Here is a 26301-nt window from a genome sequence, read left to right on the forward strand (position 1 = left end):
TTAGAGACACGCTTTCTGAGCAAGTTTGAAGCGATACACAGGCGCGGTGTCACTGTGCACCGCATGCTATCGCATCACCGCTCGCGTGAGGGCAGTATAGAAGCGTCGGACTCGTAAATTTGTTTATCTATTACTTCCCCATCTGCGTGATCGGCACACATTTTTATCCCGCGCTGTATTCTGGATTGTGCCGAGCTCTCACGTGTGATGGTGTGCTAATTTAAAATAATTTCCGGGGGTGATCTGATCACGAGGCGGAAGGCAGTTGGCGGAGGAGGGAGAAGCGCTCGCGGTGAAATGTCGGGCTTCCGTGCCAGCGGTCCTCTGTTCGAATCGAGTCAAATAAATTATTTGAAAAAAGAAGAACACTGGCAGTATTGCACGAATGGCAAGCCGTCAACAGCAACAGTGATAGGTTCAGCGTTGTGCCAGGAGATGATTCTTAAAGTGTACTATAGCGTGGTGTATCAGGCCATGACGCAGCTCTTAAGGCGAACTGCTGCTCGAAGCAAGTAACAGCACCCTGTCCTGCAACGTAACCTCTGACAACACTTGCGTGACGGCGAGCGCCAGCGATGGTGTTGTGCGACGGTGTGCACAAGGTGAGACCGAGTATCGGAAAAATGGGCCAAGCGTTTCCTCGCGCTGGCTGTCAGGCGGGAGGGAAACCTTTTTTTTTTTTTTTTTTTTTAAGGATGTTCTGTCCCGGTCACTCACGGCGTACCACGTTTGTGGGTGCGACTTATCTTTGCCATTACCGCGCAGTGGTTGCGAGAGAAACAACAACGAACATCAAGCTTCGAGTAAATTGATCATTCTGCTTTCCTAAGGTACACCCATTTCACGTCTGAGTGAAATGTACCGCTTCAGACGACTGCTTTGATGAAGGCACTACCGTGTTTGACGCGGGACGTTTGAAGTGAGGCGTTTCTGTAGCGAGTGTGAGATTTTTTTCCTCTTGTAAGGCTTGCGCCCAACAACTAATCTGCGCGTGTAAGTCGAGCGGATGATCCAATATTTTTCAACGAAAAAACGTAGCATGACTTACTCTACAATAAAGAAATATTTAGTTACTCTCCGTTAATGATGGGTCCCTATAAAATGGACAAAGTCAGTCTCATCCTACCTTGACTTGCTTTCGATGCAGTCTCCAGTACCTTGGCATAAAACTATGCGTTTCACAGATTTATCCACAGCCAAACGTAATTCGTGACTGAAGGGGCTATTCTGCCTAGTGTACCTGTGCGTTTGAGTAGCGCGCTTCTGCGGTGCTCGTACCGTGATCAAGGACTTCGCCTTTAAAAAATAAAGTAGGAAAGAGCTCAGGCGCTGCTTGGTTTTCGTCACCCCCCCCCCCCCTTTTTTTTTTTGGCTCACGAGGATATTCTCGCAGGCCCCCTGCTCACACCACCGCCGCATCTGTGGTATTTGCACAAGCACATAGAGGTGGCGCCATTGTTCGAGGAATCCCCCGTCGTGTAGGACCAAAGACCCTCTGTGACCCCTTTCCGGGAAGAGCGTCGGTCAAGTGGGAGGGCGCGCGACAACACCCTCCGCCCGGGAAGGATGGCGCGCGGCGCAAAGTCTCGGAGATAATGCCCGTCCGAGTTCGCATTAGTCCGCTAGGGGAAAGACGAGCGCTCGCGTCGGCGGAGGAACGAGGGGGTACACGCTGGCGAGGGAGACCAACGCCACCTAGAACTTGGCGGGAACCGCCACGTTTCTGTCTGATCGAGACAAGTGTGACAGGGAGGGGCAAGCTGTTTGCGCTTTTCTCTGCTCGTTTCTGACTGTGCAGTTCTGGTGACAAGCGGACTCATTTGGTTGTGCGCCCGCCTCGCCCGTCTCCAAGGAAGAGACCACGCCACGTGAAGCACCGTCTCGCCGCGCTCTGACACACCTGTAAGGTGAGCGACAACGTCTCCTTTCTTTTTTTTTTCGTTTCCCTAGATTAAGCAAATGTTCGAGCAATGTTTCACGCCGTATGTCCATAAAGTTGGTGTTTAAAACAAAAAGCACGCCTTCATTTAAACTTGAAGGCACTCGCACGACTGACTAAACAGGGTGTACTGTAGATGATGCAGCTCGTGGGCAGGAGAGATGTTTGGAGAGCTGAAACCTTCGATTGTGTCATTATTATTCAGGTCGATTCGTGCAAGAATTGAGAACTAGCAAAACCTAGGCATTTTGGGAAAGTAATTTCTTCGGGACATTAACATCGAACAAATGGATGCGTTGTGGTGTTTCGCGGCTGCTTTACAAAATGCTGCAGAAGTGGGGTATTCAGAGCAACACAAGGCACTCTCCCGATTCTGTCCTGCCAGATTAGAGAGAAGCTCTGCCAACGTGGGACGTTAAGAGCGCGAACTATTGATATAAGGGAATTGCTCTATTTATTCACTTATTACTACTTGCACCCCGCGTCACTGCAGCCGACGTCAGATTTCTAGCTTTGCAATGGTCAGCCTGGCGAGCACGATTATCGACATGGTGAAAGATAGCGGGGAAAGGTAGTGGGACGGGCATAGTGGAAAACGTGTCACGGAACTTGCGGCTCTTATTTCAGTGCCCCCCCCCCCTTTTTTTTTCTGCTTTCAATGAACTGCATGTCTAGCATGCTTCTCAATTTCCGCAAATACGAAAGTGGGCCCTTCAAGTGCAAGTCGCAGTGATTTTGCCTCCCTCCCCCCCTCCCGTATATGTATTTCGTGTGCTTGAGCTGTTCAGTATGTTGACCTTAGGTCCATCATTGTCTTGTGACGTAGAATATGACAGTGGATACTTGTGACATCTGCGTAAATTGGCTACCCTGCAAAAGGGCGGCGCGCCTCCCTAATTTCCTGCATCAAGTGCATGCTGCTCAGGCCAAGTGCTGTTGTAGCAACGTCTGCGACATTGGCATGTCTACTGTAATTTCCTGTTATATTTCCAAATGCCGACTATCTCCCGAAAAACACCCCCAACCCTACTACAAAGAAAAAAAAACAGCCATTAATTACCAATATGCTGGAAGCAACTAGCCGAACTCACATTTAAACCAAGACCCGTTATATTTTGGCAGTGTGGCCTAACTCGATTGGTTCGCTCCAGGTCGAGAAACGTGCCTCAAAGGCGCGTTAGGTAAAGTCGCAATACGCGTTACATAATCACCGGATTGTTTTGGTCAGCTTCGGCGCAATGTGGTTGTAGTTGTGCGGTGAAGCAGATTGAGTGGGAAGGGCCAGGGCCACTACGCATCAATTGAAGTCATAACGCTGGATTGACACGGACAAGAAAGACGACAGGATGTTCGCTAACTATCAACTGAATTTTATTTCAGAAAAGCATGGCAATCATACCGGCTCACTCAAACGAGTGGAAATCATCGCACGCGTAACCCAACATTTTCCAGCCGCCAGGCCATTTCCTTTCCGCTCAGAGAAATCGACGTAGCGCTGACACAGTTTGCACCTTCTTTTACAATCAAGCTTCCTTCTACAATCTCCCTCGTAGCTTTATCTGTATTTATAAACGCGACTACACAATTCTTAAACAGTTGTTTACACCCGCAATCATCACAATGAACGGAGACAGGTCAATCTCGATAACAGTTCAGTTTTTGCTTGTGTTCCCTTAGCCTGTCATTGAGGCTGTCAGGCCGCACAGATTCAAATCCTCAATGCCAATCGTGGGTGGTCTTCGCCGAGTTTGAACTTGATGACAGCCGCCTGCCTAAAGAATTATAACCCAAAGAAAAGTAAAGATACACAGAAAACTATAGAGACGTCCGTTGGGCTTTAGACGAACTAGAGGGAAGAACTGTCGGCGTCTAGAAAGAGAAAGTGCACAAAAGAGTCGAGAAGCATCCTCGAACTGTTTGGGAAATTAGAAGACGCCGCTTCTGTCGCCAGCACAAAGGCGGGCGACAACGCGGTCGGCCGGCCGGACCCTTAGGCGGAACGGGTGGTGCCGCGTGGGAGATTCCCCCCGTCGGCCTCCCCACTCGTGGGCGAAAAGACAGCTTGAGAGAAAAGCGATCAAGAAAGAACACTGCCACACAGCACAGGCGACGCAAAAAACGCAAGCAAAGAAAGCTACGCGACATCTCCCCTCTACAAGATAAGAATATCCCGACTCTTATTAAGCAGGAAGCTATAAAATCATAAGTGCGCCCACATTCAGAATAAAAAATCTAGAGAAGTCTATAATGCACTCTCGAAACACCATAGCACTCTCGCACAGTTATAAGAAAAGACATCATCATTATAACGTGCAGAAAAGGCGAATAAATCTACTAAGAATATTTCGCACATGTGAAAACCCTACTAGCACCTATACCAAGACTGAACTGCAGATGCTCAGAAGTAAAACTGGACTCAAAGCAAAATAGACGGCAAACATATGCCACTAACTAGCATTGCTGGGCACACATCTGTCTGAAGGCACACACAACGCCACATACAGTTTTAACTAGTCTTGAGTTTTAGTCAACATCACTTGCGGTGTAATAAATCTGTGTCACTGTCACCGGTCACCAGTTATTTCGGTTCGGTGTCGGACGGCAGTTCCCTGTAACGCGCACGCGGATCAAAGTACACCTCAGTGTCACTAGCTGAACGTTTCCTTCCGTGGTCACTGGCGGGCGGAACTGCTGCGCCACCCTGCGGCACTGTGGCGTCATAGCGTGCAGAACACTCGCACTCACCATCACTCTCATCGTCCGCGTCGTCGGCGAGACATGTACGTGGGCGACACAGCTTTAACCGCGCTATGTATACAATGTCCCTTTTGTTGCCGGCGCGGCTCACGACTTCACGAGTTGTTCTCCGCTACTTGCCGAAGGAGGCGAAACGGTCCACGGGAGCGGTGGAGGAGCTTTGTTGTTTTGCCCGTTGCTCGCGAGGGCATCCACACGTAGACGAATAGCCCCGGGCGAAACACTGCACCCCGCCGTCGAGCGTCGTATGCTTTCTTGTTTTTTGCTTGCTGGCCCATCTCGCGCTTGGCTACGAGCTCTCGGGCTTTGCGAAGCCTGCGCGCCACTGCACATGGGTCGATGACACCCTCGTCACCACGTTGAAGGCTGAGGCTCGCGTCAATGGGCAAAGTCGGCTCGCGGCCGTGCAACAAGAAAAACGGAGTGAAGCCGGTTGTCTCCTGTTGTGAAGAGTTGTAACCGAAGACAACATAAGGGAGCAATTCGTCCCAATCCCGGTGGTTTGCAGAAACATACATGCTGAGCGTGTCTGCAAGCATACGGTTGAGCCGCTTGCACAGGCCATTTGTCTGTGGATGGTAGGCGGTAGGTGTGATATGGTTACTCCCCGTTACTTGGAATAAATCTTCAATAAAATTAACAAGATTCTTGCCCTGCTCAGTGATTATTTTCTCTGGTGCTCCGTGTCGCAAAACCACTTGCTCCACAAAAGCTTGGGCTGCCTCAGTGGCCGTTGCAGCGGGGCAGGCGACCGCTTCTACCCATTTTGTGGGGTAGCCCATCATCACAATTACATAACGATTGCCACGTTTACTCTACACAAATGGTCCCACAATGTCCATGCCGCTTGCTCAAATGGCCGCCCCACAGGAGGTATAGGTTGTAGCAAACCCTTGGGTTTGCAGGGTGCTGCTTTTCTCGTCTGGGCACGTCGCTACATATTTTGTTACCGACGAAAACATTTTCGGCCAGAAGTAACGGCTCCACACCTTCTCCCAAGTTCGCGAACTCCGAGGTGACCTGCTGTAATGTCATCATGGCAATGTTTTAAAACCTGAGCCCTCAAGCGCGAGCGGTCTCCATCGAAGCCCTCGGCTTTTCGGTACAGCACTCCATCGATGAGCCGGAAACAACGCGCGGCTCTTTCCATCAATCTCGCGACGGGCGTATCAGGATTCTCCAAATGCTGTCTTATCTGCCTAATCAAGTATCACCCCTCTGTTTTTCACCGACGTCCACATAATACAGCGCGAGTAGCGGTAGTGCATTTCATTCACTAATCGACAAAGGATCATGGGGCAGTCGGGAAAGCATGTCCGCGTTCCCGTTCTTCAAACCTGGACGGTGCCTCATTCCCATGTCATACTCCTGCAGGAGTAACGGCCATCTCATGAGCCGTCCATTTGGATGTTTGACTCATCAGCCAAGCTAGACAAGCCTGATCGGCCACTACGGTGAAGTGGCACCCGAAGATATAAGGGCGAAACAGTCTGCAGGCATAAACGGCGGCGAGACACTCCTTCTCTGTCGTGCTGTAGTTGCTTTTAGCTTTGTTGAGGTGGCGACTGGCGTATGCAACGACGCGTTCCTGGGAACCCTCCTTCTCACCGAGCACAGCGCCGATTCCGTAAACGCAGGCATCTGTGTGAATTTCAATTGCTTTGCCCGGTTCGAACTGACGAAGCACCGGTGCCGTGGCTAATTTGGCTATGAGCGTTCGCATAGCCTCCTCACATGCCATATTCAATTCAAAAGCTTCATTTTTCTTAGTTAACGTTGTTAATGGCGGGGATATCCGCACAAAGTCCTCAATGAAGCGCCGATAATAGTTACAGATGCCGAGGAAGCTCTGTACCTGACTTTTGCTCTTTGGTGTCGGAAATTTCTCCATGGCAGATACTTTTTGTGGAACAGGGGTTATAGTGTCACCAGTGATCACGGTGTCCCAGGTACCTAATTACCTCGTGGGCAAACGTGCACTTCTCATGTTTTAGCCTCAAATTAGCTTCTTCTAGGGCAACAAGTACTTTCTCGAGGTCGTCCAGATGGGATGCCAGCGTCTTTGAGAAAATAACTATGTCGTCAAGGTACACCAAGCACACTTTCCAGAGGAGACCACTTAGCACTTTGTTTATCATCCTCTGAAAGGTAGCCGGAGCATTACACAGCCCGAAAGGGACGACATTGAATTCATAGTCCTCGCCCGCATGAAAATGCTGTTTTAGGCTTATCCTCCTCTCTGATTCTAATGTGCCAGTAGCCTGATGTCATTTCCAGTGTCGTGAAGTAGCGGGATCACTGCAGCACATCAAAAATATCGTCGATGCTCGGCAAAGGGTGCACGTCTCTTTTCGTGACGGCATTGACTCTTGTCAAATCGATCCAGAAGCGCCAGCCGCCATACGGCTTCTTTGCTAGAACCACGGGGGAAGACCAAAGGCTGTTCGACTCTCTGATCACTCCATCACGAAGCATCTCATCAACCTGCTCGCTAATCACTTCCCTTTCGAAGGCGGAATGTCGGTACGGATGTTGATGAATTGGAGCCGAATCACCTGTATCTATGGCATGCTCCGTGACGTCAATTCTTTGAATTGGGTTGTGTTTTCCGGTAAACAAATGGCGGAACTTATTGACAAGTGGTAGCAGCTCATCTCTTTCAGAAGGGTGCAAATGGGCGCCAGTGTCAACTTCGAAGTCGCTGCTACCGGCTGTGCAGTGCGGCGCGGTGACGCCCAGCTGCGCCTCATAAATGGACGTAGCCCAACCAAGTTTTGTGCCGCAATGTAGAGTCACTGGCGACGTAGTAGGATTGGCCACGTGGACAATGCGGAGTCCACTCAGCATATTGGTTACAGTTCGTGCAACTCACAACCCGTTTCTCAAAGTCTCGTTTGGCTCGACAATGTGGACGCCATCTATAGAAATTTGTACAGGCACAACCGTCTCGGTGCGCGGCTCTAGGCGGATCTGCTCTTCGCACCGCGCTGGAACACCACCGTGTGTGGCACTCTTCGACTTGACTTCAAGATCAAACACTTCCTTTCCAACTCGCAGTTTCTCCGCAGAAACATCTACGAGTAACCCAGCTGCTCGGAAAAATGGGAGGCCACCGAGCAGCTCGTAAGGGCAGTCCTTTACAATTAGAAATTTCTCAGCGATTTGTGTGGCACCGAATTGTATTATTCCCGCTTCCCCTCGGGCGAGAGGACATGTCCTCCGAATCCTCTTAATAAAATTCCATTCCCTCTCAATCGTTGAACTGAAGCGATGTTGAGCGCGAGATCTAAGGAAACAGCATTTACAGACGAGCCCGTGTCTACAATTAGTCTGCCGCTTGTTCCATTTGCCCTGACAGGCACAGAGATTAGTTGGTTTTCTGAGAGTGTGCAGACTGAACGGCCCTAGGCTGGCCTCCTATGCCCGGCCGTTCCCGTTTCCCGAGTCAAAGTGCTGCTCCCCGTTACGACTCTCCTCGTACCATTGCTGCCGCTGTTGGTCTTCGTACTGCATCTGGCATTGTGCGCGATGTGGCCGAGGCGATGGAAATAGTAGCACCGGGGGCGCCCATCGTCGCCGCGAGACGTCCTAATAGGCCGTGGTGCAGGTGGCCGGCACACCTCTGCCTCTGCAGCTTTCAGTTGTCAGCAAGTGAGCCAATAGACTCAGCGATGGCCTTCATTTCCATGTTGCCCGTGGAAACGCCTTGTCGGTAATTGTGGGTGTACGCCAAGCATGTCGACACAGAGTGTTGGCGCTCGTGAATGGAGAAGCTCGCCAAAGTGCTGTGCTGCGGCGGCGACGGTGGCTGGGCCGTTTGGTTCCCCGGGAATGGTCGCTGACCACGGCTGCGGGCCGGTGGGAGGAGGGTATTCCTTCGAAGGCGTCAAATGGGCACGGGTCATAAATGCAGCGTGGTTTCTACCTTGGAGAGATTGCAGAAATTCTGCACAGGTTGTAGGGGTAGCGAGGATCAACTTCTCCTGCGTATCGGCCCGAAGTCTGCGCAAAAGATGACGCAAGCGCTCCTCCTCCTTCATGGCTGCGTCTAGTCGGGCACAAAGTTGCAGCACACCGTAGTGACGCTGCTCTGGGCTCTCAGACGGCAGCTGCACTCTGTTTTCCAATCGCAGGTGCGCTATTTCTGCTGCGTGGCAGCTACTGAAGCAAAATTTCAGCAGCGCAGCCCACTTCTGCCACGTATTTGGGGCACCGGTCAAAATTTTGGTGGTGTACCATTTTTTCGCGTCGCCTTCCAAAGCCAAATAAAGAAATTTCCCTTTGGTGTCATCGTCCCAGGTGTTGAGTGATGAGATGTTCATAGCAAGTTGGCTACTCCGAGACTGATTCTTCAGGGGTACCTTTGAAGAGGGGGGGTCCGATGAATGGTCTTGATGTCCCAGCAGTTGGAAGGTGGGCCATTGTCGCAGCGCCGTTCGTACTGTTCTGGCTTCTCAAGGTCTGGCTCATCACCGTACAGGAAGTCGATACCCCGCACCTCCACCACTTTGTAGCGTAGGATGTTGTCCGCTGTGATGAGGCGAGCCCACTGGAGATCCGTAGACATTTCCTGATTTGTTTTATTTGAACTTTAGTTATTGGAATTAGACATTTAGGCAGTTGTACAATTCATAACCACATCTCAGCAGCACTCGCTGCGACCTGGTCCCTTGGCGTCTCCGGCTCCAACTCCCCTGCGACCCTCGGGAAACGTCACAACACCTCGTCAGAGAGCAAACAGAACTCCAATCCCAACTCCTCGTCGACCAGAGCCAATCAGGCCGCACAGACTGAAATCCTCACAGACAGTCGTGGGTGGTCTTCGCCGAGTCTGAACCTGATGACAGCTGCCTGCCTAAAGAAGTATAACCCAAAGATGCACAGAAAACTACAGAGACATCCGTTCGGCTTTAGACGAACAAGAAGGAAGAACTATCGGCGTCTAGAAAGAGAAAGTGCACAGAAGAGTCGAGAAGCATCCTCGAACAGTTTGGGAAATTAGAAGACGCCGCTCCTGTCGCCCGTACATAGGCGGGCGACAACGCTGTCGGCCGGCCGGACCCTCAGACAACTACAAAGAGTTGTTTTGGTTAGTCACTACAAAGCACTTGGTGGACTCCTTCACCTGAATTCGTTGACGAATCATTTAAGAAAATTTCGGGCGCATGCTGGGATCGCATAGCAGCTATCTGAAACTTCGACTGACATAACTGATGCCTCCCAAGTTTAATCCGCCCTGAAGAAAGGCTCCGTATCATGGTGGAAACAGAAAACAGCCAGTTAGGCTAAGTAGGACTTGTTTGCCCATAAGCCACAGTTAACTGCCAGCTCTTCGTTGGTGTACGGCTCCAAACAGTTGAAGGATGGAGACAGAATTAAAGCTTTGCGTTTGCGCACGAGCCTATATCCGACACGAACGTTATCAAACAGACACGCCACCGACCCGAGTACGCGACTATGTTGCCGCTGTAACCAAGGACCTGAGACAGCATTTCACATTCTACAGGAGTGTCCCAGCGTCCATCTTCCAAGAGTAGAGCGCCACAATTTCATCACCAGAAATGTGGTTCGCATGATAAAAGAGCGACAACCTCAAGCTACAGACCTAACGGAAATACTTCTCTTAACAAAAGATAATGTCCGCCTGAAACCAGATCTTGTGGTCAAAAATGGCAACCAAGTGACGATTCTGGATCTTGAAGTTAACGAGGGCATACTGCTTCGCATGTGTGCCGCCAAAAGAAGGAAGTATGCAGCGCTAAAAAAACTTTTTCCCGGAAGGACGGTAGGAATCTATGGGATGGCCTCTGGAGAAAGATCTATGCACTGCCGAGAAACGTTGAGAGCTGGCGAATGTCTAGTGTTGTCTAAGAGAGGCGCCGGGTGGCTATCTCTCCTAACCTTGTTCGGCAGCATTATTGTGTTGAGCAGATTCTCTACATTAGTTTGCTAACTTCCAACTATTATCTCAATTTTTTTCCTTCTTTTTCGTTTGGTTCTCTCTCAAGTTATATGCAGTGTCGATACCTAACTATAACTATATAATTTTCCTCATTTGCTTTTACCCCAGCACACAACAGTGTATCCAACCACACGAGGCGTCTTTTAAGCATTAGCTACCTGACGTCTCGCATGAGGGCATTGAATCCAACCAAGGAAGGGCTTCGGTCCTACCCGAGTGCGGACGTCAAGGCCCGAGCAACAGGGGGGCTTCTTGGGGACGCCTTTTTAACTCTGTGAATGCAAGGAAAGTTTTGTGATTAGCCTGCTTCCAGTAGCCGATCTTTTTGTCTCGAAAAACTCCCAGACATCCGGTGGGGGCATGATTTGAAGGGCGCATTCACAAAACATAGATTTGCGATTGCTCGCTCTCCAACTTTGAATCTGACGAGGCATGCGCAAGCAGCATCTCTGTTTTCCTAGGGTGATATTCCCAACAGCAATGATTGGCGGTCACGTTTAGTTTTATATCTAAAAACTAGATAACATTATTATTAGGTAGCTCATGTGTAATAACCATATTGTCAAGACAGCTACCTAAGCTATCAACAAAGACTACCTAACAGCGATACCAAGCAAAAATTTAACTGTTATCGAGATGGAATGTCTCCGTGCATTGTGATGATTGCGGGTGTAAACCACTGTTTAAGGATTGCGTAGTCGTGTTTAGAAATACAGATAAAGATACGTGGGAGACTGTAGAAGCAAGGTTGATTCCAAAAGAAGGTGCCAACTGCGTCAGCACTCCGTCGATTTCTATGAGAAGAAAGGAAACGGACTATCTGGAAAATGCTGCGTTAAGCGTGCGATGATTTCCACTCGTTTGAGCCGGTATAAGTATCATGCTTTTCTGAAATAAAATCCACTTGATAGTTAGCGCACGTCCTCTCGCCTTTCTTGTCCGTGCCAATCCAGCCTTATGACTTGAATTCATGCAAAGAACCAACTAGCCCAAAAATCTCCACTACTAGACATGGGTATGCGTTCGTTCTCAATGCGCCTGCTTGCGTGCCGTCTCTGGTCACATTACAAGCACTGGGGACGTCCTTACTGGCAGCCATTCGAAGCTGTTTCTGACGGTGCTGTGGCCCCAGGGAAAATGCAGCGATTTTTAAAAAAATAAATATGTTTGAACTAGCATCTGAGAAGGGCTCCCCCTTTTAATGCGTCAGCATTAGGAGTGTCAAAGTGTGCGTTGAGTGTGGGAAGCCGGTTATGCGTTAGGAGTAGAGAGGTGATGGGAGAGCTTATAATAGCGTATCTGTGAGCATTGATACATACATACATATATATATATATATATATATATATATATATATATATATATATATATATACTCTTAGGGTTAGTTCTAGCAGTAAAACATGAATGCCCAAGAAAGTGGATGGAAAAGGGCGCCGCGGTAGCTCATTTGGTTAGAGGATCGCACGCGTAAGGCGAAGACTTGAGATCGTTCCCCACCTGCGGCAAGTTGTTTTTTCATCCACTGTCATGTCCTTTAATTTATCATTTCTTTAATTTCATTAGTAAGCACAATTTTCTATGTTGTCCTTTGTGTCACTTATTGTTGGCTTCTTATGATGCGACCAATATATATATATATATATATATATATATATATATATATATATATATATATATATATATATATATATATATATATATAATCAGAGAGAGACAGAGTAAGTGAGCTTAACGCACGTGCTTCAAAAGGACAAAAGATGAAAGGTAGTTCAACGCAACCTCGAAGCGTATAGCATGGTTTTGTGCGATTCCCACTCCATCAGCAAATCAATGTACCCATGCAAATGTTCCACCGGGACGCTCCGGGTGCAGACCCCATGATGACCACATGATCGGTTGGGCAGTGCAAGGCAGAAACAAATTGAACATGCCCATTAGAAATAGACGTCCCTCCGTATCTAAAAAAATGGCACGTATGAAAGACGGAGTGGGACTTCAGGCAGCAAGTATTTATTTATCTCTCTTCGGAAACTGGATATGGAGGTCAGCTCGCGCCGTTTGTGTATCCAAACAACGGGAAACGAAACTGGTGTCCAGCAAAAGATTGATAGTACAAACCACACAGATATTAAGAAATGTTATTTTTTTTTAGAACGAGTCGCTAGCCTGGTATTTTCGCTACGCTGGCATAAACGTTACCATAGCCTTGACAAACGTGTCTTTCGTCAAAAGTAATGGGTGGTCATTACGTGCGACTGCGTGTAGTTCTTTTGCAGAGCAGTCTGAGGTTCCAAAAACCCAGAACACAGATTGTTTTCCATATCGCCTGCATAAAAATGCGCCGTCCACGGCCTTATAGCGAATTCGCCACCTTGACATCAGCAGCGCAAGTTTCTCTCCATTTGAGTTGCGTCTCATTTATTGTTATTATTATTCCATATGTGTCAGGGCATAAAGTGGTCTTATTAGGGGATGGAGATAATTACTTTTAAAAAAGTGAGGTACAGTAGATAAATACTGCGGGACTCATTGCTTCCATTCGTATGTGCTGCTTGAATGCAATGACTCGTTAATATTTTACTAAATATTCTACCTTCCTATACTCGTAGCACAGAGTGTTCCAAGCTGTCGTAACCAGCTTACTTGGTAGGGAAACTTCTCTTCATCTGCCGTCGTCGTCAGTTCTCCTCTTCCATCGGAGATGGAACGCCATAGACGTTTGCACTTAGAGAATAGACTTTATGTACACAATATTTACATCGACAGCTATTTACCGTGAGTCTGACGTATCAACTCGACATAGCCGATAATGCATAACACCGTTCGTGCGTCAAGACCATTCCGTTACACTGGGACCGGCGCCTTAACTCGGCAGAGCCGAAAGTGCAGAGCACTTTTCCTGCTCCCGGAACCGCCGTGAGGAGTCGGGAACATCACAGAGTATTTGGCTGAGATAGGATAACACTGCGAAAGAGAATGATATAGTGAGCTAAAATAACAAATTGCAGTTATTATTGGTTGCACACTGCCAAGAGACTATCACAGCTGACAGGATTAACTGTGCCATAGCATCACAGAGTATTCGGCTGAGATAGGATAAGACTGCGAAAGAGAATGATATAGTGAGCTAAAATAACAAATTGAAGTTATTATTGGTTGCACACTGTCCAGAGACTATCACAGCTGATAGGATTAATAATGTAAAATAAGGGTAGTAACAAGAAATGTACACAAAGTAATCTAGGCTATTTTGGGTAATATGACATAACAAAGTGATGCAAACAGAAATGAATGAAAGGCAAATATTCTTGCCTACACACAAAATGAAACGATTGTCTGGAGTTGCTGGTTTGGATAATATAGCAAAATAAAAAATGTAAACCAAAATGAATAAAATTGAAAGAACTTTGTCTACACACAAAACCTCAGTTGTCTGGACTAGCATAATAAGGTAGGACGGCAATAGTAACATTTAAAAAGAGCCTTTAGAACTCGTAATGACAGAAGTGGAATAGAATAAAATATCCATGACGCTATTTTGCTGGAGGTTCAGCACTGACAGGGGCGACGGTGGACAGCCACTGCACTTGCTGCAGTGCCCTGTAATTGCTAGCCACTCCACTGCAACAACAATACGAGCCTGGTACGCAGATTCGTTGGCCAGTGTGTTCTCTTGAACAGCTGCCATCCGCTCCAGTGCTGTGACCTGGCGTGCTTGCGAGTCGGCCAGTGCCTCTGTAGCAGCAGCCAGGCGATGCAGGGTAGCTGATTGGCCCAGCATCGTGTCTGCCTCTCGCTGGAAGCTTGTCGCAACTACACCCACCACGTCTTTAAGCTGCTGCAGTTCCTGTTTGTAGAATAGCGCTGACTGTTATATTACTCTTTCTTGCTAACAACCATGCAGCAAAGGGAATATGTACATACAGATTTGATTTCAGCTGCCAAGTCTAAAGACTGTTGATAGCCAGCAGCAATTTCTGGCAAGAAATCTTCAGCAGCTGGCCTGAGCGATGGTGTGCACCGCTCCTGTTGCTGGCTTGTCCCTGAGGATACGCACAGAAAAGACATTGTTGCAGCGCTTCACCTATGCAGTCTAGATCTGATCATCAGATAGCGGTTTATACAATGGCATGCAATGGGGAAGCTTGATATCATTGGTGACGAATCGTGTGCATTGCTGGACTTACGTGACAAGCCACTCTTACCGGGTCGATCTCCAACAGAAACACGTGATTTAAATCGTTGCCCTCGTGGAGTGGCTTGGTCACCAGGAGCTGTGACGGGCTGCACAGCAGTTGTTGGAGTGAGCTGCTTGGAGCACGCCCATCCAGGTATTGTGCAGAACACGGCAGGGTGCTATCCTGAGCACACAAGGCCACCACAATGAGCAGCGGTACTTTGACTCCATGGTCTGCTTGAATAACCTCAATAATTAATATATAATTGTAGAAAAGTGTTTAAGTAAATTTTTCTACCTCTTCCTACTCTCGTAGCACAGAGTGCTCCAAGCTGGCGTAACCAGCTTACTTGGTATAGATACTTTTCTTCAGCTGTCGTCGTTTCTCCTCTTTCATCACGGATGGGACACCATAGACGTTTTCATTTAGAGAAAAGACTTTATGTACACACTATTTACATGGACAGCTATTTACAGTGGGTCTGACGTATCAACTCAACATAGCCGATAGTGCATAACACCGTTCGTACGTCAAGACCCTTCGGTTACACTGGGACCGGCGCCTTAACTCGGCAGAGCCAAAAGTGCAGAGCACCTTTCCTGCGCCCGGAACCCCCGTGAGAGGTCGGGAGCCAGGTTTTAACCCTTCAGTTGCTCCTCCCAAATCCCCTCACGGCAAATCACGACACCCCAGTGACCTGATTGGGTCAACTGCGCTTTCACTAATTCGACACACTCTCTCTCACCCTATCCCTGCGTTTCTCGGAACGTTCAGAGAGATAGAGAGAGAGAAAGGAACCACCAAACAACAAATGAACAAATAACATCCCAAACATCCTGCTCTGCGACATGTATGGGAAAGTCTCCCAACACTTTGAAGAACACTTACGGGGAACGAACATCTGCGTCGCCCCGTTCTAGCTCCGTAATTAAAACCATCGCGCACTGCGTGCCGCAAAGCGCACCCCTGCCGATGCGCACCGACCGATTCACCATGCCGTCTTGTGCATGGTTCGTCTCCACCGGCGGGCCCATAAAGCTAAGTGCAGAGATGGATTGTGTCTCCGGAGCCAGCCTGCATTTCAAGAGACCGCGCATCGGGTCACCGATCCCTCTGGCTTTAAGTTGCCCCTTTGTACCCCAGGCATGCCCATTGACGCCCTAATGACGCCTTGCCCATGGTCCGTCCCAGGCAGGGCGCCTCCGTCCACGCTTCCGGGCCAAAGGGCCCCCAACTTCGCACCCTTTCATACGTTTCAAGACCGCACGTGCGACAGGTTAAGATGTCCCGAGGTGGCGGCGCGGGCTATCTGCCGCCAAAGAGCGCCTCCCGACTCATTACCAAAGTGCCCGGCTGGTTTTACTCTCGGCGAATCCCGAAAATGGCGATCTCCCACAATTCTGGGGCGAAATTACCTCTCAGCGTCCATGCCGTTTGTCAACATCCTTTACAGTTTAGAACAAAATATATTTTCTTAACATGGCACTCGACACAACATTTTGAACATGCTTGCAGTTGCATTTTTGCAAACTCAAACTAACTGGATCAATTAGACTCTGCATAATTACCCTGCAACGTTGGTCTGCATAAATAGTCTCCCAAAAATGCATGTGCGCTGTTGTATATATACAGTGCTCAATTATAATGCATTGGGAACTTTGTACCTGACTATATGTTTATTACTACTCCAAACAAAGGTGCATTCACAGTAAACAGAAAATTACTACTAACTAACGGATGTCTTTTTTTTTAAATGTCGTAAAAGGGACCGAGAAAAGTAACGCTGAAAGCATACCATCAGTTCATCAAATAGTTAAAACGTAGTCACTGGTCTAAGGATCGCGATTATTTGCAACCACCTCCATTTACTTTTGAAATTACTTCTGTTAGGAAATATGCAGTTCATGTCGAACATACCTCTTCGAAAAATCCGTCACACACGCCTACTGCACTTGAGTGGCCGACAAGATCGAGGATGCGGCCCCGCAACCCGCACAGACGGCCGCCGCCGGTACCCCTAAGAAGTAAACGAGCCGCTTGTTACGCAAAAGCAAACGTGCACTCCGGATCATTGCACTCACCTGTGTTCAGCGGCCACGACGGCTACGTCGTGGCGGGGAGTTATAGACTTCTTTTTTCCACAACTGGCGCCACTGGTCCGCTGTTTTCGTTGCTGGCCCCTCTGCATTTAAAATCTCTGCGAGCTCACGCCACAACCGCGCTTTGCTTGCTTTTGTAACTTCTGGCGTCAAAACAGATGGCCCTTTCACGAGTCACGGGTGTTGCTCCATCAACTCTACAAGCAAAGTACGCTGTCGCGGCGAAACATGTAGGCCAAGAGGCCGGCGAGTCGCTGCTCGTGCCATTGCGAATCTTCGTGTCAGAAACGGAACCAAAGGCAGACGGAACTTCAACGCGCGCGCCAAAAAGCCCACAATTTCCCAGATGGCACCGCGCGCGCGCGTATGCGACACCGTCTACCAACAGAAAAGAGAAACATGTATCAAAAGAAACGTCAAAATAGTTCTTTACTGCACTCTCTTGCACGTACTGTGACTTCTTATTAAATATTATGTATTACCATTTATTTGTGATATTTGATTTCTTTTTAAAACAACCTATATTTTAGTGTACGGCCCCCGAAAAAGCCAGCCAGTCGTGCGCCGGGCTCCCGCGAGTTCGTGCGCTCGCCGATTGGCCGTTCGCTTCCCCTTTCTCCTCGCGGTCTTCGCTGTCGTCATTTTGACGTCATTCCGAAAAGGAACGGTTCGGAGACGGAACCGAAGTGGAATCTGGCCCCTGGTTTCAGCCCTTCAGTTGCTCCTCCCGAATCTTCTCACGGCAAATCACGACACCCCAGTGACCTGATTGAGTCAACTGCGCTGTCACTCGCTGGTCACTCTTTTTCTCACCCTCTGCTTGCGTTCCTCGGAACATTCAGAGAGATAGAGGGAGAGAAAGGAACCGCCAAACAACAAATGAACAAAAAACATCCCAACCATCCTCCTCTACGACATGTATAGGAAAGTCTCCCGACATGTTCAAGAACACTTACGGGGACCGAACATCTGCGTCGCCCCGTCCTCGCACTGCGTGCCGCAAAGGGCATCCCTGCCGAAGCGCACCCACGGATTCCCCATGCCGTCTTGTGCGTGGTTCGTCTCCTCCGGCGGGCCCGTAAAACTGTAAGTGCCGAGATGGATTGTGTCTCCGGTGCCAAGCCTGTCTTTTAAGAGACCGCGCATCGGGTCACCGATCCCTCTGGCTTTAAGTTGCCCCTTTGTACCCTAGGCACGCCCATTGACGCCCTAATGACGCTTTGCCCGTGGTCCGTCCCAGGCAGGGCGCCTCCGTCCGCGCTTCCGGGCCGAAGAGCCCCCAACGACACACCCTTTCCCACGTTTCCAGACAGCACGTGCGACAGGTTACGATGCCCCGAGGTGGCGACGCGGGCTCTTTGCCGCCAAAGAGCGCCTGTTTACTCACTCACCAAGCGCCCAGCTAGCTGGTTTTGCTCTCGGCGAAGCCCGAAAACGGTCATGTTCCACAATTCTGGGGCGAAATTACTTCTCAGCCCCCCTGCCATTTGTCAACATCCTTTACGGAAACTTTGTAAATAAGCTATAACAGCAGCAAAACTTATGGCCAGGGACACAACTACAACGTCTGAGTACTCATATCACAAGACAAACATTCAGCTTACGTTCCACAGCAGTTCCTTTTTCCAAGTACCGTGAGCAGCCATAAAAGCCGTTGAACTGCTTCATATTGCTGCTTTTGCTGGAGAGTCCACGCAGCAGCATGTCACGAAGACTTTTGAAGTAATTTTTTCTCCAGCACGTTGCCAAGAAATCATGTTCAGGTTGTTGAACACTTTTACAAAAGTCCACGTGAACAGGTGCGCTGGAGGGTGGCCCTTCACAAACCACAGTGCTCCAACAACAATGTTGCAGAAGCGAATGGCAAATGGCAGTGCATTAATCAAAAGTTCAATGGGCCACGCACTGTATTTGCTGGACTTGAACACTGGTGATCCGTCAATCTTGATAATCACGGTAATGTCACACCATTCTGAATTCACACGTTCCCTGAAGCTGCGGTTCAGGCAACCATCAGTGATATCGGAATATATTCCATATACTGTGGATGCTGCTGATTTTAATCGTTCAAACAGTTCCGTTGAGGCTTGCGAGAGCACACTGAGCAGTTGTTTTTTCAAGTCAAAGAGCAAAAAGAAGCTGCCTTTAAAAAACAGCCAGCTTACAGTTTCCGTCAATCTACATTGGCTACAAGTGAAATCCCTTGATCTGTCCTTGAGATTTTAGGATCCAAGCTAACCATAACAACGCTGACAAAAGACGTGCACACCAAGTGACTTCATTCTGTTTTGCCACATTTTCCTAAACAGGTACTTTTTTCAGGCGCCACTTTGGTCCCACAGAGGGTATTAACAAGCTTCAGTAGTCCATCCACTTGTGACCATGTCAGTCCTGCATATAAAACAGGCCATAACAAGCAACATCTCTTGGGCTTTATTAATGGCCTGATTAGGCAAGGTTTCCTTCTCACGCATCTCGAAGAACTGTCTGACGACATTGTCGTCTACATCATCGGTCGTCGAGTCGTCGCTATGATCGGGGAAGTTTCGCAGTCGTCATCTTCCTCTTCTTCGTCGCGGTCATCAGCTTGTTCTTTGAGAAAGTCGCCACTAAATTCGCAGTTGTCACCTTCCTCTTCGTCGCGGTCATCATCTTGTTCTTTGGGGCCCTGAGTTTATCCATCGCCGCGGTTGTCAGCTCGTTGATCCTCGAAATCGTCAGTCTGTTCTTGGTCGCTGACGCCGCATTCTAGATATTCACACTAATTTGCAGCCTCTCCTTCGCAAACAGCATCTCCTGTTCGTAAGTCGACGCGTTCTTGTGGGATGTCGCCAACGTTTTCGCAATAAGAAAATTCTTCGTCCAGTTGGTCGACATAAGCCACCGGAAATTGATCCGAGTAGGTTGGCGAGTCCGGCCGGCGTTCGTCGCTGGCCGACGAGCTTTCGCTGACGCCGTCAGGGTGCACCGCATCGCCCTGCTCCACGCGTTGATTGTGACGTGTTGGTGAACATAGCGCGATCGCTCAGGCTCTAGGTACCGTCTGTACCGCTTCGCTCGCGGAGAACGCATGTTAATTGCGTGGAAGTTACCCACAAACAATCCTCAATAACACTTACACCGCGGACAGATTTATCATCCTCAATCGAAGAGAGCTGAGTAGGCTTTTTAACACAACAAAATATATTATAAATCGCTATGAAGGTGAGGAAAACGAAAAAAACAAGCAGAGTAAGATCATACGCACACCTCGTTGACGGGGGTTCAAAAGAGATCTTTATTTCAGCATCAAGAAAGGGACTGACAGATGGAATAGCACACTGTCGTATAACGTTTGTAAACGGGGATAAGGTGCCTAAGAAAGGCTGGCCAACGTTTCGATAGGAGGACCTATCTTCGTCAAAGGCGGCCTCGTCATCCTCGGCATGTTAGTTTTAAAGGATTAGTGCAGTGACGTCACGTGCCGTTTTTTGTCGGTGGCGGTTGGTTATAAAGGGAGATACTTCAGAGGTAATGAGCGCTGTCGCCTGGCGTCTGTGAGCCTCGTTCCCAAGACGAGGGGACAAGAGCAAGAGAGTGGGAAGGTGGGGAGAAAAGAAAGAAAAGGAGAGAGAAAGAACGGGGGGGGGGGACACCGAGAGAAAAAAAGGGGGAGGAAACAGAAAAAAAAAGGAAGGGGGCATGGGACGGTGGTGGGTAAGCGAGAGGTTAGGGACCATCTGAGGTGTCGTTGGCGGCATGTTCTTGTGGCATTAGAAGAGCCGGTCAGGCGCTCAGTGCGCGAGTAACACAAAAGCGCCCTCCCCCTCAACAAAAAAAGATAGAAACCTTTATTTCAGCGGTATTTTACGATCGGTGGAAGAGCACCTTTTCCAACTCCAGTTCCAGGCGTCTCACCGCCATGGTCTCGGGATCTGGTATGCTCGGAACCTGCGAAGCTCCTTGCGTGAATGAATGAATTTGTTGTTTTATGGCGCAAGGGCCTGTTATGACCAAAGAGCGCCAGGTCAGTGATTATGGGTTTGCGGTGGGTAGATGCATTCCGTAAGTTATTGTGACGTAACTGTAAAGGGGCCTAAAAGCGATCTCTGTAAAGTGCATAAAAGCTATATGTAATAAAATTATGGCAATGACTAATGAGTACTAATACGAACACAAAAGATACATTGTGATAGAATGATCATATCTTAAAATACTTGAAAGCAAACGTTTGCAAGACGCACTACTGCCTAAGAGAGCCCTTAAAACGGAAGGGCCTGAAGGCATGTGCTGTACAAAAATATCGCAGCGGCATCATCTTGAGAGATGATGTGCTACAATTTCGTAGGGCTAACAACATGTAAGACAACATCGTTTAAGAAACTTAGGACTGCTGTAGTGTGAAACAACAGTTCTTTACCAAGAAACATTACAGGCTGAAGGGGGATGTGCTGCCGGTATGCTAGCGGAAAGTGTTTCTTTCTCTCTGTTTCGGCTTGCCGACACTCCAGGAGGGCGTTGAGGACGGTGAGCCTTTCACCGCATCTACCCCAGGATGGTGGTTCATTTCCAGTTAGCAGGAAACGGTGTGTGGCATATGTGTGTCCTATTCTCAGACGACAGAATAGGACATCTGTTCGTCGTGTTTTTGTTGCGGAGGGCCAATTACCCACTTTTGGTTTAATCAAGTGAAGCTTATCATTTGCTTCAGCATCCCATAAGCGCTGCCAGTGGCTTCTGAGTTTCTTTCGGATGAAATGCTTTAGGTCTAAGGCAGATAGTGCAGTGGTAGAATGGATATATTGTGAAGCAATTGATGTGGCAATTTGGTCAGCCAGCATATTACCCTCAATGCCCCTGTGTCCAGGTACCCAGCATATTGTGACTTGCTGCTGAGACATGTACCATGTGCAAATAACGGAATAAAGCTCGGTAAGTACAGGGTTTCGATGATTGCGGAGGAACATTAGGGCTTTTACGACGCTTAGAAAGTCGGTGTATATAATGGCTTTGTGCAACTTTGCTTTCTTGATTTGTTTAACGGCAGATAGAATTGCGTAATATGCTTGTTTCTGGATGCAGTCCATCGGACTCGGAGAAGGATGGTCCGATTGCAGCATGAAACACGCCGGCATGTGATTTAGAAGCGTCAGTGTAAAACTCTATGCACGAGTACTTTGAAGTTCCAAGAAGTGCATTCGAATATGTACCTCTGGGGCATGTTTCGTCATCTCTACGAATTATGTATCGCTTTCTATGGGCTTCCACTGCCACGGCGGCAATGGCTTAGCTGGGACCGTCAGGTTTTGCTGAAGAATTGGAACTTGCATTTCCTCAGCAAGCTTTCTAATGCTCAGAGACAATGGTTCTCTTGCTGCAGGTCGATTATTAAAGAGCATTGCAGATGCCACGTCATTAATGCTTGCATAAGAGGGATGGTCGCAGTTTGCGTTCACTTTTATAAAGTACATGAAACTGGAGTATGACCTCTGAAGATGAAGCGACCACTCATTAGCTTCAACGTAGAGACTCTCTACAGGACTTGTCCTGAAGGCACCGGTCGCCAAGCGGATACCTAAGTGGTGAACAGGGTCAAGCATCTTCAAGGCGCTTGGACTGGCAGATTGATATACTATGTCCCAATAGTCTAAGCGTGTGCGTATAAGACTTGTGTACGCGTTCATCAGACACTTCCTGTCGCTGCCCCATGTTGTATGTGATGAAAGTTTAAGGATGTTCATTGTTTTTAGACATTTCTCTTTCAGGTGCTTTAAGTGTGGAATGAAGGTCAGTTTTGAATCTAATATGACTCCTAAAAATTTGTGTTGTGTGACAACTGGTATGTGCTGTCCATGTAGTTCTACACTGGGCTCTGCAAATAGGCCTCTTTTTCGTGTGAAAAGGACACATGAGCTTTTAACAGGATTCAGTTTAAAGCCGTTTTCCTCTGCCCATTTGCACACTTTGTTCAAGCCATGCTGGACATGTCGCTCACAAATAGAAAGGTTACATGACTTGAAATCTAATTATACGTCATCTACGTATACCGAATAAAACATGCTCTGCGTTATAGATAAGCGCAAGGAATTCATTTTGATTATAAAAAGGTTACAGCTTAATACGCCTCCTTGCGGCCCCCCAGTTTCTTGTGTAAATGGCCTGGATAGAGCATTGCCCACTCTAACGCGAAATGTACGGTTTGATAGGTAACTTTCAATTACATTAGGCATATTCCCTCGAATACCCATTTCTGAAAAGTCTCGCAAAATCCCATATCTCCAAGTCGTGTCATACGCCTTTTTCATGTCTAGGAAAACAGAAAGAAAGAACCGCTTATGGATAAAGTCGTCGCGAATGCTTGTCTCAATGCACACGAGCTGGTCAGTAGTCGATCTACCCTCTATGAAGCCGCACTGATGAGGGTCGAGCATTTTATTCGATTCAAGGAAATGTAAAAGACGACGATTTATCATTTTATCGAAGTGTTTGCATAAACAACTTGTCAGTGCTATTGGACGGTAACTTGAAACGTCGGATGGGTTCTCGCCTTGATTCAAGACCGGTATTATGATAGCTTCTTTCCATGGGTATCCAGCAGCCCAAACAGAGCTAAAAAGTGCCAGAAGTGTCATCTGTGTATCAGTATGTAGGTTTTTAATCATGTCATACATGATTTTGTCAACTCCAGGTGCAGAGCTCATACACGAGCTCAACGCAGCTCTAAGCTCGGCAATATTAAAAGGACAGTTGTATGGTAGATTTGGTCTGCATTTACGGTTAATTGACTCAATTTCTGCTATTTGCTTATATTTAAGGAATGTTCGTGAATAGTTTATGGAACTTGATACACGCACAACATGTAATCCAAGGGCATCGGCCTGGTTTTCCAAGGTATTTCCTCGCTCATCAATCAATGGTAATGGGTTGATCTGCTGCCCTTTTAGGCTTCTCAGCCCATGCCATACTTTAGCATCCTGGGTATAGGAATTGATGCCTCAGAGAAACCTCTCCCAGCTTGCTCTTCTAGCCTGCCGTCTCGTGCGCCGTCCTTGTGACTTGATGTGTTTAAATGCGATGCGATTTTCCGCTGTAGGATATTGGCGCAATCTGCCCCATGCCTTATTTTGTCTTTTTCGTGCATCCCTGCAGTCTTCATTCCACCAGGGAACACGTTTCTTAGATGACTGACCATTTGTTTGTGAAATGAAATTTTCAGCTGCATCAATAATAAAGGTGGTAAAATATGCTACAGCATTATCTATGCTAAAATCGCGTATAAAATCTTGTGATAAGTAAGTAGATTCCTTAAAACGCTTCCAATCAGCGGAGTCAAGTTTCCAGCGAGGTACCTGTGGGCGAATGTCGTGTCGTGTTAGTAAGTTTAAAGTTATTAAAAAGTGGTCGCTCCCGAATGGAATTTCTATAACATTCCAGTCTAAGTAAGAAAAAAGTATGGAAGATCCAAGCGCTAAATATATCGAGGAGTATGAATTATGCGCAATATTATAGTAGGTAGGTTTTTTCCTATTAAATAGGCACAAACCGAACGTAACAAGAAAGGATTCGATCAGTCGGCCCCTCGAATCAGTCCTGGAATCTCCCCAGAGACTGTTAGGAGCAGTAAAGTCCCCGACAATAAGAAACGGCTCAGGAAGTTTATTAATAAGTTCGTAGAATTCTATTTTGCTCATGTGATAGCTTGGAGGTATGTAGATAGAGCAGACGGCTGTTAATTTATTTAAAAAATTGCTCGAACTGCAAATGCCTCGAGAGACGTCCGAAGCGGCAAGTGTTGGCAAGCAATAGTTTTATTGGCAATTATGGCTACACCGCCGAATGAGGTGTTCACCTCCTCACGATCTTTACGAAAGATAGTGTGCGACCGGAGAAAATTTGTCTGTGTAGCTTTTAGGTGCGTTACCTGGACACACAGTACCTTTGGATTAAGTTTGTGTAGAAGTTCTGCTACGTCGTCAAGATTGTGGATGAGACTTCTCACATTCCATTGCATAATTTGTGTATCCATTTTGATAGAGTTGGATACTGTGTGTTCTGGAAAAGAAAGGTTAGTTCACGGGCCCTTTGCAAGCGCCGTGACGGGAGTTTTATCTCTTTTGGAGCGATCGAGAGAGCCTCGCCGCTCCTTAGGCGCTGGTGGTGCCTTCTTGCTGGTGGTTGTGTCCATTGCCTCTGGCGAGGCGCTGGACACGCGCTCTTCCGAGCGCTTTGTTTGACGTGAAGGCCTCGGCACGTTGGACGAGACCTTCGATGTCACCTGCCCGGAGGTAGATGGCCCCTTCTGCTGTGGTGACGGAGCAGCGCTAGCTGCAACCGCCGCGGGGGCAGGTGGCGTAACTGCCGACTCACTGCTTGTGGGTCGGACAGCCGCCGGAAGCCGTTGTGTCGCTGCCCCCTGACACGTCACATCGGCAAAGCTGCTCTTAGGCAGGTATGACACCCACCTACGTGCCTCCTTGAAAGATATGTTTTCTTTGACTAAGATTGTCACAATTTCTTTTTCTCTTTTCCAAGACGGGCAGCACCGCGAGTATGCGGCATGCTCGCCATCACAGTTGACACAATGTGGAGTGTTCTGGCACGTTTCGGAGGAATGTTCATTGTCACTGCACTTAGCACATGTCAGCCGGCCTCGACAGTTCTGAGAACTGTGGCCGAACCGTTGGCACTTAAAGCATCTAAGAGGATTGGGCACGTATGGCCTAACACGAAGTTTGATATAACCGGCCTCGATGGACTTGGAAAGGACACTTGAGCCGAAGGTGAGTATCAGGTGTTTCGTCTTGATCTCTTTACCACCTCGCCTCATCTTAATTCGTTTAACATTTATGACATTCTGTTCACTGAAGCCCTCGAAGAGTTCACCTTCAGTGAACTCCAGCAAGTCATCGTCCGAGACAATGCCGCGGGTGGTGTTCATAGTACAGTGCGGGGTTACTGTTACTTGGGTCTCCCTAAATGACGCAAGTTTCGGCAGTTTCTCATACTGCTTCTGATCGTGGAGCTCCAAGAGGAAATCACCACTTGCCATTCTAGACGCCTTATATCCTGTTCCAAAAAGTTCAAAGACTTGGAAACAAGGAACGGTGAAATGTTTCGCAACACTTTGTCTGGCTTTTCTGAGTGAATTACGTGCAATCGAGGAAAGTTGTGGACTTGTCCAAAAAACTGAAGGAAATCTTCGGTGCGCCCTCGTTTCTGAGGGTGATCAGGTAGTTTAGAAAAAGCATTTTCCATAAGTTAGTTGGGTTTTCGGCCGCGATGCGAACCACCCACCATGGAGCCCAACAGGGGGACGTGACAGAAGTTCCTGCGAGAGAAACCCTGCCAACGCCAGCTGTACTTCGCTGCTATTACCAAATACAGC

The 26301-nt window shown here is 48.0% G+C and overlaps 1 long non-coding RNA gene across 1 annotated transcript in view; it reads left to right on the forward strand.

The window, feature by feature from the left end:
- The first annotated feature begins 1519 nt into the window (after nt 1-1519).
- LOC140219288 (uncharacterized) overlaps nt 1520-26301 on the forward strand; it is a 55632-nt gene continuing 30850 nt past the window's right edge. Inside the window, exon 1 of the long non-coding RNA XR_011895442.1 lies at nt 1520-1907. This is a non-coding gene — a long non-coding RNA (uncharacterized lncRNA). The remainder of the gene's footprint in view (nt 1908-26301) is intronic.

The sequence above is a fragment of the Dermacentor andersoni genome, chromosome 7, assembly GCF_023375885.2.
Source record: "Dermacentor andersoni chromosome 7, qqDerAnde1_hic_scaffold, whole genome shotgun sequence".
Lineage (NCBI taxonomy): Eukaryota > Metazoa > Arthropoda > Arachnida > Ixodida > Ixodidae > Dermacentor > Dermacentor andersoni.